Raw genomic sequence first — 11,071 nt, forward strand, 5'->3', positions numbered from 1 at the left:
TCCATAGTCCCATAAATCCATATCGCTAGGTTATGATTTAGGTTAGGATAAATGAGTCACAACTCTATAAAAATACAGTATTTTTATCGATAAAATACGGTAATCGATAAAATATGGTAGAATATCGTAAAATATGATATTTCTCGGAAATGATCAGAAGACGCTCATTCACTTTCATATTTTTACTATTTTTTATTTTTATTTCTCAGAAATCGATAAAATCTCGAAAACATTATCGAAAATTTGAACTTCCATTTTCCCTTTCATTTTCATCCCTACGTGGGCTGGGTTCATGCGAGCGAAAGCGGGGGAAGCGTACAGCCCGGCAGGTGCATGCGGGCCTGGGCCTTTGCTGTTGAATTCGCATGCTCGGTGATGCGTACTAGTCTGGGCCGCCGGTGGTTGGGTCAGTTGGGGAGCCAGGCCAGGCCTGAAATGGTTATCAACTTACATTGGCGAAAGCTTGCATTCCACAAACAGGCGCGGGCGCAGCACAGCTTGCGGAGAGAGGCTGGCTGGCAGCAAGAAAACGACCAGTAGAGTAGAGGATCCGCGAGTAGAGACTAGAGAATCAGGAACCGCGGAACTTTCTCCAAACAAACCGAGAGATAAATGATGACAACGTCAGCATGTTCATCAGTTCATGGAACGAAAATCATGCGAGCCTGCTGAGTGTGCAGCGCAGTGTCCATCACTCAAATAGATTCACCGAGTCCTCAAGGCAGCGGTAGGGAATACGAAAACTGCAACGAACTGAACAATCGTTTGTCTCAGCTCCCTCATTTTGTTTACTTTTTTTTCCCTTCCCTTTTCGCTTGCACAAACCACTAGCTTCCATTGCCAGCATCACCATGCACTCATACAGCACCAACACTTACTTGTCCAGAAAACAACACGATAGTAAAAAAGGACAAATACTCTAAAGGATCTTTGAAATGGGAAAAACAAACAAGAAAAGGTGCTTTTGAAACCAAGCAAATGAGCTTTATGAGAAGAAACCCTCAAGAAAGAGGGAGAGCCATTTCCAGCCGTCGGAAAATAGGACAACAATGGGTATGGAAAAGCAGGACGATTCTCAGCCGTCGAAATGGGGGCACAAGGATACAAACTCACCCAACGGCACATGAACCACGCCCCCCCACCGGGGTAACCGGGGCCTGACGTGGGGCCACACACCAGTGGCACAACACGTGCACGGCCCCGCACCGTCGCATCGAGCCACGGACACTTCACGCACACCTGCAGTGTGGCACGCCGGCACGGCAACGGAAGACGGGGGGATATTTTAAGCGCCCCCTCGATTTTCCTCCGCCTCGCGAACTAGTCATCGCCCATCGCATCGCCCGCATCGCGCTGCGCTTCACTCCACTGCACACGCGCAGCAATGGCGACGAACGCCTCGGCCTCGCCGCCGCTGCAGCTCGCCACAGCCTCCCGCCCGCTCACCTTCGCCGCCGGGGGCGGGGCCCTCCTCGCGGGCGGTTCCGGCGGTGGGGTCGCGACGGGGCGCGGCCGAGGGCGGGCGCAGCGGCGGGTGGTCTCGGCGCGGAGCGTGGCGAGCGATCGGGACGTGCAGGGGGCCGTGTCGCCCGAGGAAGGTACGTGGCTGCATCCCCCTGCTGGCTCCGACGTCTCGGTTGATGGTTGGGTGGCAATGCGGTTCGAATTGATGTGGATTGCTGCCAATTGCGATAAGGGTGTGTGATCCTTGCTCGGTGCGTGTGAGTGCGCTGGCCTTCCCTGTGTTTTACAACCGTGGTGAATTGCTGATGCGGGTGGTTTGTCTGGGTTAGTGGTGGTTCTGTGCGCGAGCATTGCTAGATTAGTTGCAGTTCGTGTATTCTAGACGTTCGCCAAATTCGCGAATAAACTTTAAAATGTCTTCTCGGAATTCAGTAAAACTGGGGTTGTTCTGACGGTCCTGCACCGAACAGTCGAACAACGTTGCAAGTCAGGTAATTTCTGGGCTCTAGTTTGTTTGCGCGATAATCCAGTATACATCAACCTATCTTAACTAGCAGAGTTGTATACATATATAGGCTTTTCGTTTCTTCTGACGGTATTTGAGACACTGGTTAGATTCTAGGATCAGTGAATCAGACAATAAAAAAAGAGTAAAATGCACTGGGGTCCTTAAACTAGTGAGGGTGTGTCAAGTAGGTCCACAAACTCCGAAAATGCAGATTCGGCCCCCTAATCTAATTAAGTGTGTCACTGGAGGTCCAAAACCCCTTTGACCGGGTCTGACCGCCTACGTGGCTTGCCACGTCGGTCCTACCTGGACCAGTTGGCGAGGGCGGAGCTCGGCCCGGCGGCGGCCTCTCTCTCTCCCTCTTGCTCCCACCTCTCCCCCTCCCGGCCACGACGGCGCCGGCGGCCGGATCCGCGCAGGTCCGGCGGCGACGACGGCGCTCCGAGCTCGGGCCCGTGGCCATGGCGCCCGTGCACGCCCCGCGAGGCTCCCTCCCCCTCCCTCGCCGGCGGGGCGCGGGGCCATGGCGGCGGCGCTCCGAGCTCGAGCCCGGGGCCATGGCGCTCGCGCGCGCCCCGCGGAGCTCCCTCCCCCTCCCTCACCCGAGGTGCATGGCTGCGCGTAGGAAGGTGCATGGCCGCCGGACCAAAAAGAGAGAGGAGGGGCGGATTTCGGTGGGCCCCGTCGGCACCAGAGCTCGGAGCGCCGCCGCCGTCGCCGTCGCGTCCAGCAGGCCACCCTGCCGTGCCGGCCGGCCCGCCCCACCTCCGTCGCGTCCAGCAGGCCACCCTGCCGCGCATGCCGACCCGCCCCACCTCCGTCGCATCCAGTAGGCCACCCTGCCGCACCAGCCGGCCCCGCCGAGCAGTCTGCCGCACCGCGCAGGCCTGACCCGCCGAGGAGGGAGGAGGCAGGCCGGAGCTACTGCCGGGCCTCCCGCGCGCCGCCGTCGCGGAGCGCCATCGCCAGTCTCCGCCATGGCCGCCGCCGAGGAGGTAGGAGCGCTGGATCCTGCCGGATCCTGTCCGTGCCGCCGGCCTCGTCGCACCTCCCTCCCCTGCGCCGGGCCAAGAGCGGCGGCCGGAGGCAGGGCCACGCGCGTGCCCCTCCTCCCTCCCTACCTTGACGCGGGAGCGGGCGCGGCGCGGCGGCCTCGGCCCCTCCCCGCGCCGGCCATCCTCCTCCCCGGCGGCCATCCCCACCAACACGGGCTTCCCCGAGCTCCGCCCGCCCCCATGGCGGGCCTCCCCGAGCTCCGCTCGCCGTGGGCCGTGGCCATGGCGACGCGGCGGCGGAGCCCCGTGTGGCGACCGGATCCTGCGGCGGACGCGGAGGTGGAGCCGCGCGCACGCCTCCTGCGGCTCGCCGGCGGAGCTCATCGGGGCACCAACACGCGGCGCGGCGTGGCCCTGCCCCCTGCGCCGGGGTTCCCACCTGGTCGAGCTCGGTGCAGCGCGTCCACCACGCGTGTGGGGCCGGAGCCGCGGGGTGCCATGGCGAAGCGGAGTCCGCGACGCCGTCGCCCCCATGCGCGACGGAGCAGGGGCGGAGGAGGCGAGCAGGGGCCGCGCGCGTCAACTGTTGTGTCCAGGTAGGACCGACGTGGCAGGCCACGTAGGCGGTCAGACCCGGCCAAAGGGGTTTTGGACCTCCAGTGACACACTTAATTAGATTAGGGGGCCGAATCTGCATTTTCGGAGTTCGTGGACCTACTTGACACACCCTCACTAGTTTAAGAACCTCCAGTGCATTTTACTCATAAAAAAATAATAAATCAGTTGAGGCAGAATATTCTGTGAGACTCTGTATATATAATTTATTGATGTGGCTACAAATAAAGCGTAGCAAACCTTGCCCTTGAATTTCTTTTTCGCGACCGTACCTGGTCATGTTTTTTATTAAGAGGATGAAGAAAAGTCACAAGTACAGCTCCGGGCATTGTATCAGACATCAGAGGTCCAAGGCCCTAAAAAAAACGGCAGGTAAATATTACACAAGAACCAAATGGTGACATAGAGATCTACCCAGCGTAGCAGTAAAGGAAGTGATCGACCTAAGGCCAGCCATTCCCCAAAGAGCCGCTTGATCCTCCAACTCCGAAATGATGTCAGACACCATCCTTGACTGATGATCAAAAGTCCTTCTGTTCGCTCGAGCCAAATGATACACGAGGTGAGGATTACTAGCTAGTCGAAGCACTTGCGATCAGATTTTGGTAGCTTTTTACGAGCACACAACCACCACGAAGCAAGATCAAAGCAGCTACGACCAGGTGAAAGGGCCTGCCAACCCAAGCGCACCAAGACTCTGTACCAGACTTCCCTTGCCAGGACACAACACAGCAACACATCTCTAACAGTCTCTTCCTCTTGCAAGCAGAGGATACACTTGTCGTCATCCTCAAGGGCTGAAGGCCATGGCATTTTCTCCTTGATGTAGTCCAGCAACAATCAAGTAGAACCAGCCACAAAAAGAATTTGCATTTACCCGGGGCTCATGTTTTTTTTCAGAAGCGCTCCTGGTATTTGAATTTCGATTATACATATATTTGTTGCAGGCGATGGGGTTATATATGTGCCATATGCAGGTCGCGATGCAATAATTTTCACAAAGTGCAATACTTGGGTGCTTTTCTTTTAATTGGATATGTAAATTTCATACCATGTTGGATAATTTTTGAAGTTCTAAAATTATGGTCTTGCAATACAGGGATTCCAAGTGTACTAAATTCCATGGACTCATCTGCCATTGCATCAAACATTAAGCACTATGCAGAGTTCAAACCCTTTTTCGCTCCAGAGCAAATTTCACCTCTGAATGCTTACTATGCAACTGCTAAAAGTGTCTTTGATGCACTTCTGATAAACTGGAATGCAACATATAATTATTACGACAAAATGAACGTAAAGCAAGCATATTACCTGTCCATGGAGTTTTTACAGGTGCCGCAACCTTCTTCCTACCTCATTGTTTATCTTTTGCTAATTGCATCCTGATGTTAATTGGTCATTCGTATAATGCATGCAGGGAAGAGCTCTCACAAATGCTATTGGCAATCTAGAGCTAACTGGTGAATATGCAGAAGCATTAAAACAACTTGGACACAACCTAGAGGATGTTGCTAGCCAGGTAAGGTTTGTTTAAGGGACTTGCTTCAGTCTGTATCGAAACATTGTCATGCACTTTCACTGTTCCAACTACCCCCAACATGTTTATGATTGGTTCCATTTCCTATAATTTGGCGTGTTCAACTGTTCTTTTTGTAGCTTCTACAACAAGTCAGGCTATGAAAATTTTTTGAACAAAACTTTATTTGATGCCTAAAATGCTCTGCGTTTTCTTACTTTTTGGATATGTTGTATTTGCTGAGAAACAGGAACCAGATGCTGCCCTTGGCAATGGTGGTTTGGGCCGCCTGGCTTCTTGTTTTTTGGATTCTTTGGCAACATTAAATTATCCAGCATGGGGATATGGACTCCGCTATAAATACGGCCTCTTTAAGCAGCTCATAACAAAGAATTGTCAAGAGGAGATTGCTGAGAATTGGCTAGAGGTACCGATATGACTTCTTATCTTTGTACATCTTAATCTCCAGAGGTTGATTATGTTGGTTAAAAATTCAAAATAAGTAACTATTTATAGATCTGCCTGTTAACTTGTTATGCCAATCATGACTGCACGTTATATTTTCCAGATGGGATATCCTTGGGAAATAGTAAGAAATGATCTCTCCTATCCTGTGAAATTCTATGGTAAAGTGGTTGAAGGAACTGATGGTAGGAGGCACTGGATTGGAGGAGAAAATATCAAGGCTGTGCCTCATGATGTCCCTATTCCTGGATACAAGACTAGAGTTACTAATAATCTACGTCTTTGGTCAACAACAGTACCAGCACAAGATTTCGACTTGGGAGCTTTCAATGCTGGAGATCATACAAAGGCATATGAAGCTCATCTAAATGCTGAAAAGGTGTGATTTCTATAAAATTTCCTTTGGAATAATTAATTCTCAGCAAACTAATTTTTGAAGGCTTAAAGTGTACAACTGCATCTATAACCTCTTAATTTAGCTTTAAAAATTGCCTACGCTTCTTTCACATCTTGCTCTTCTTGATGCCACCTTCTGTTGTAACTAAATCATATACTGTTTATCTATTGGTATTCCTCATCTGCATAAATCCAAAGTAGATGGCAAGATTTGGTTCCTGATTCCCATACTTGATAGCATGTGTGTTTTGTGTTTTGTGTTTATGTTTGAGTTTGTCCTTGCATCTTTGATAATGTTTTGTTATATTTTTCGTTATAGTAGTGTTATGTTGTGCTATTGTACAAGTCATGGCTTTATGTGAGCTTGAACAGTAGTCGTTATATGTAAATTATGTCTGATTTACTGGTTTTCTTGTCATGCCAGATATGCCACGTATTGTATCCAGGGGACGAATCACCAGAGGGGAAAGTTCTCCGCTTGAAGCAGCAGTATACATTATGTTCAGCCTCACTACAGGATATTGTTTATCGTTTTGAGGGCAGAGCTGGTGATTCTCTCAACTGGGAGGACTTCCCCTCCAAAGTTGCAGTGCAGATGAATGACACTCATCCAACATTATGCATTCCTGAGTTAATGAGGATACTGATTGATTTTAAGGGATTAAGCTGGGATGAGGCATGGAGGATTACTGAAAGGTATCCGCTTGCCAAATAATCTGATCTTGAGATTTAATTAAGATGTCAATACAAATTACACCATGATCTTCCTGTTCTAATTAACTTATTTTATTTCCTCATTTGTCTTCAATCGGTGCTGATTTCCTAATCATTTCCAGAACCGTGGCATACACTAACCATACAGTGCTTCCTGAAGCTCTAGAGAAATGGAGCTTGGACATAATGCAAAAACTTCTACCTCGGCATGTTGAGATAATAGAAAAAATTGACGAGGAGGTATTGGATGTACAGAAAATGCTTATGCAAATCATTTCTTGCTTTTTAAGTTGACTTACAGTTCATTTTCATCTTTGATTGTAACAGCTGATAAACAGCATAGTCTCGAAGTATGGAACCGCAGATACTGCGCTATTAAAAAATAAGCTGAAAGAAATGAGGATTCTGGATAATGTTGACCTTCCAGCTTCTATTGCCCAACTATTTGTTAAACCTAAAGCAAAAAATAAATCTCCTACTAAATCAAAGAAGAAATTACTTGTTAAATCTTTGGAGACTATTGCTGATGTTGAGGAGAAAACCAAGTTGGAAGAAGAGGAGGCAGAAGTTCTATCTGAGACAGAGGAGGAAAAGATTGAATCTGAAGAAGTTGAAGCAGGAGAAGAAGATTCTGAGGACGGGTTAGATCCATTTGTAAAATCTGATCCTAAGTTACCAAGAGTTGTCCGAATGGCAAACCTCTGTGTCGTTGGTGGACATTCAGTAAACGGTGTAGCCGAAATTCACAGTGAAATTGTGAAACAGGATGTGTTCAGCAGCTTTTATGAGGTATCAAAATGAGGTTTTGAATCTTGTCTCTCCATGTTCTTATTATCATTTTGGACCCATGCCATTCCTCATATGCTCTCCTTTTGGTGTTTATTTGGCAGATGTGGCCAACTAAATTCCAGAATAAAACAAATGGAGTGACTCCCAGGCGTTGGATCCGATTTTGTAATCCTGAATTAAGTACAATAATTTCAAAGTGGATTGGGTCTGATGACTGGGTGCTCAACACTGACAAACTTGCAGAACTGAAGAAGGTATTTCCATCCAGTAATCTGTTTCCTTTTTCAATTTGCTAGTAATTTAAAATATGCTCTGAGTTTTCTTGTTACATATGCTGTATTTTGTTCTAACAGCAGATTATCCTGTAACAGTTTGCCGATAACGAAGATCTACATTCTGAGTGGCGTGCTGCTAAATTGGCTAACAAGATGAAGGTCGTCTCTCTTATAAGGGATAAGACAGGATACATTGTCAGTCCAGATGCAATGTTTGATGTGCAGGTATATTTCTGTAACAGAATATCAGGGCTATCATATGGACTGGTGGTGAAGTTCATGGTTGTAGTAGTTCAAGTCATTAGTTCAAGCCTGAACCCGGACCCTTTTAGGTTTGCTAATTCTTATAAAAAACACATACATCATTTGTTTGTGGACTTAAGATTTCTCATCTGGATTTCTTAGGTGAAAAGGATACATGAATATAAGTGACAGTTGCTAAATATCCTTGGAATCGTCTACCGCTACAAGAAGATGAAAGAAATGAGTGCAGAAGAAAGAGTAAAGAGGTTTGTTCCAAGGGTATGCATATTTGGTGGGAAAGCATTTGCAACATATATACAGGCAAAAAGGATCGTTAAATTTATTACAGATGTTGCAGCTACTGTGAACCATGATTCAGACATTGGAGATCTGTTGAAGGTAACTTCATCTCTTCTTAATACCACTTGCTATATTTAATTTCCCTCTTCTGGTAATATCCATATGACTGAGACTAATTGTCTTGTTGCTACCAAGAAGTAACAACTACTATCATGTTGATGCATAACCACGCTACTTCAAACAGACAACTAATGACCAAAGGGTTGACAGTCAAAATCTCTGAGGATTTTTATTTTTATTTCCAGGTTATATTTGTTCCAGACTATAATGTTAGTGTTGCTGAGGCGCTCATTCCTGCCAGTGAATTGTCCCAGCACATCAGGTAATAATCTAGCCATTAACATTCTGCAAATAGACACTAAGACACAAAGGACTTTGACCAAAATTGGTTGAGATTGAAGTTTTCATGTGACTTCTCGTTTATCAGAAATGCTGTCACTGTTTTTAGTTTCTGTGGAACATGTGCTTTTCTTATTTCTTAACCTCGTATTATCATTCAGTACTGCTGGAATGGAAGCTAGTGGGACAAGCAACATGAAGTTTGCAATGAACGGCTGCATTCTTATTGGTACTTTAGATGGTGCGAATGTGGAAATCAGGGAGGAGGTTGGAGAGGAAAACTTTTTCCTATTTGGTGCAAAGGCACATGAAATTGTGGGTTTGCGGAAAGAGAGAGCTGAGGGAAAGGTACTGCACTTGTTTGTATACTGATCCCTTTTGTCAAGCTAGTGAAGATCTTTCCATCTAACTATGTGCACTCCACATAGTGCACATCAATCAAATTAATAATTTTTCCACTTTTTTCCACTTGTAGTTTGTGCCTGACCCAAGATTTCAAGAGGTTAAGGAATTTGTCCGCTGTGGTGTCTTTGGGACTTACAACTATGATGAATTGATGGGTTCTTTGGAAGGAAATGAAGGTTATGGACGAGCAGATTATTTCCTTGTTGGTAAGGATTTCCCCAGTTATATTGAATGCCAGGAAAAAGTTGATGAAGCTTACCGAGATCAGAAAGTAAGTTCCCCAACTAACGCTGTTTATTTCCTTGGTTCTGTGAGATGATTAAGCAAACTTCTAGTCTTCTGATGGTTTATATGTAGTGTTTCACTATAGCATGACCAAACTAAATCGTAGCACCAGTTTCTATTAATTTCAAACTACAACACTTTCCAATGAGTGATATGGTTGAAATTCTCATGTTAGTAACGGGTATAATTAGAGTTCTACAGAATTGTTTCTGAAAAACATGAAAGACACTGCTCTGTCATGTTTATTTTTCTTGCTGGATAAGGCTTCTGGAGTGAGCAGATCATCAGATTGGGCACATTTCGCACCATTGTTTAGGCTGGAGAGTTTTGCATTTAACTGCACTATGCTGTTTAAGTGCGGTCGTGCTCTTTCTTCATCATACTTTTTGGCATTGCCTTCTACGCTCCAACTCATGTATTTATACAATTATACTCCTCCCCGCAGCTATGGACAAAGATGTCTATCCTCAACACAGCTGGCTCATCCAAGTTCAGCAGCGATCGGACAATTCATGAGTATGCCAAGGATATCTGGGATATCAGCCCTGTCACCCTTCCCTAGAGACGGGGGTGTCGGGCTATAAGTGGCTAGCTTCTGCCTCCATTTCCGGCAGCCCTCAGGATCAAAGGAGCAACTGGTCATAGAAATCGCCTCAGCCCCCTAGCTGGAAGCGCTGCTCGCCTCAGTTTTGTGTAGACAAACGAAGGCAAGATGAGAGGCATAAATAAATGATGGGATTATGCAATGCATGATAGTTCCATCTATTGTAATATATACTATTGTCAGTTGGTCAGTACCTTACTAGCTTTAAAGCTGGGTTTTGCCGTGTATATCCTTTAATAATGCTGGGGCAGGAAGACCATCCTTCATTTGGCTCGCTGCTTTAGCTGTGTATATCCACTAGGTAGATACAGAGGCAGGTTTATCCCTTATCTTTTTTTTTTTTGGCTCGCTGCTGATCTGGTGACGTGTAGTGTAGTGTAGTTAGCCCATTGCCCCCATGGAACTTCCTGCTGAGGTTCTTTCTCTATTGTATATGGCCTTTTTTCGTAACGAAAAGGGCGGGAAAGTACAGGCGACGCGAGTGCTGGGGTGACGTCGCCAGATTCGCCACCATTCATGGTCAGATTGGTGGGATCACGCAGTGTGATCTCTTCATCGTGGCAGAGATCGCGATCTCTAAGTTGAGAAGAAAGGGATATACGGGGTGATTAGATAGGATCAAGGATAGCATTGACTTGGCTTAAATAATGAATCTTTGGTACGTTCGAGCAGATAGGATGTGGAATAGGGGTGAGACACGAAAGCTATGGGCACCGACCGATTTTGAATGCACCGAGGGCCAGATCATCGGGATACTGTATAACTCTGTTTACACATAGTTTTTTTTTTTTGCGAAAATCTCTGTTATGGTGAATGGTATTTTATTTACTGCAGTTATAGATGTTCGTAAACTAAATGACAAGTAAATTGCAACAGGTAGATCATGACAGATGCATGATGAGAACTTGCAAAAGAGAAACGTTTGTTTTCAGTTTTATTTACAGGGCACCTTTCTTTCTCTCAGCGTGCAGTCCTAGATGGGTCAAATTCAAAAGGCATGACTAACGGCTCCTCTGGTGGTCCCAGCTCATAGTTGTACCTCAGCAAATACATGAAAAATATCATCAAAATTTAGTGACATTGTGCATAAAAAAGGTG

At 46.7% G+C, this 11,071-nt stretch overlaps 1 pseudogene across 1 annotated transcript; it reads left to right on the plus strand.

Annotated features, from left to right (window-relative positions):
* Positions 1-1,327: 1,327 nt before the first annotated feature.
* Positions 1,328-10,256, plus strand: LOC120690046 (annotated as a pseudogene). Its single transcript, XR_005681556.1, has 15 exons — positions 1,328-1,598; positions 4,682-4,914; positions 5,000-5,101; positions 5,349-5,525; positions 5,667-5,942; positions 6,384-6,655; positions 6,796-6,913; positions 7,001-7,462; positions 7,564-7,716; positions 7,834-7,962; positions 8,143-8,379; positions 8,586-8,662; positions 8,841-9,027; positions 9,155-9,355; positions 9,815-10,256. The product of XR_005681556.1 is annotated as an alpha-1,4 glucan phosphorylase L isozyme, chloroplastic/amyloplastic-like (transcript).
* The last annotated feature ends 815 nt before the right edge of the window (positions 10,257-11,071 follow it).

This window comes from Panicum virgatum, chromosome 9N (assembly GCF_016808335.1).
Source record: "Panicum virgatum strain AP13 chromosome 9N, P.virgatum_v5, whole genome shotgun sequence".
In the NCBI taxonomy this organism is placed as follows: Eukaryota; Viridiplantae; Streptophyta; class Magnoliopsida; order Poales; family Poaceae; genus Panicum; species Panicum virgatum.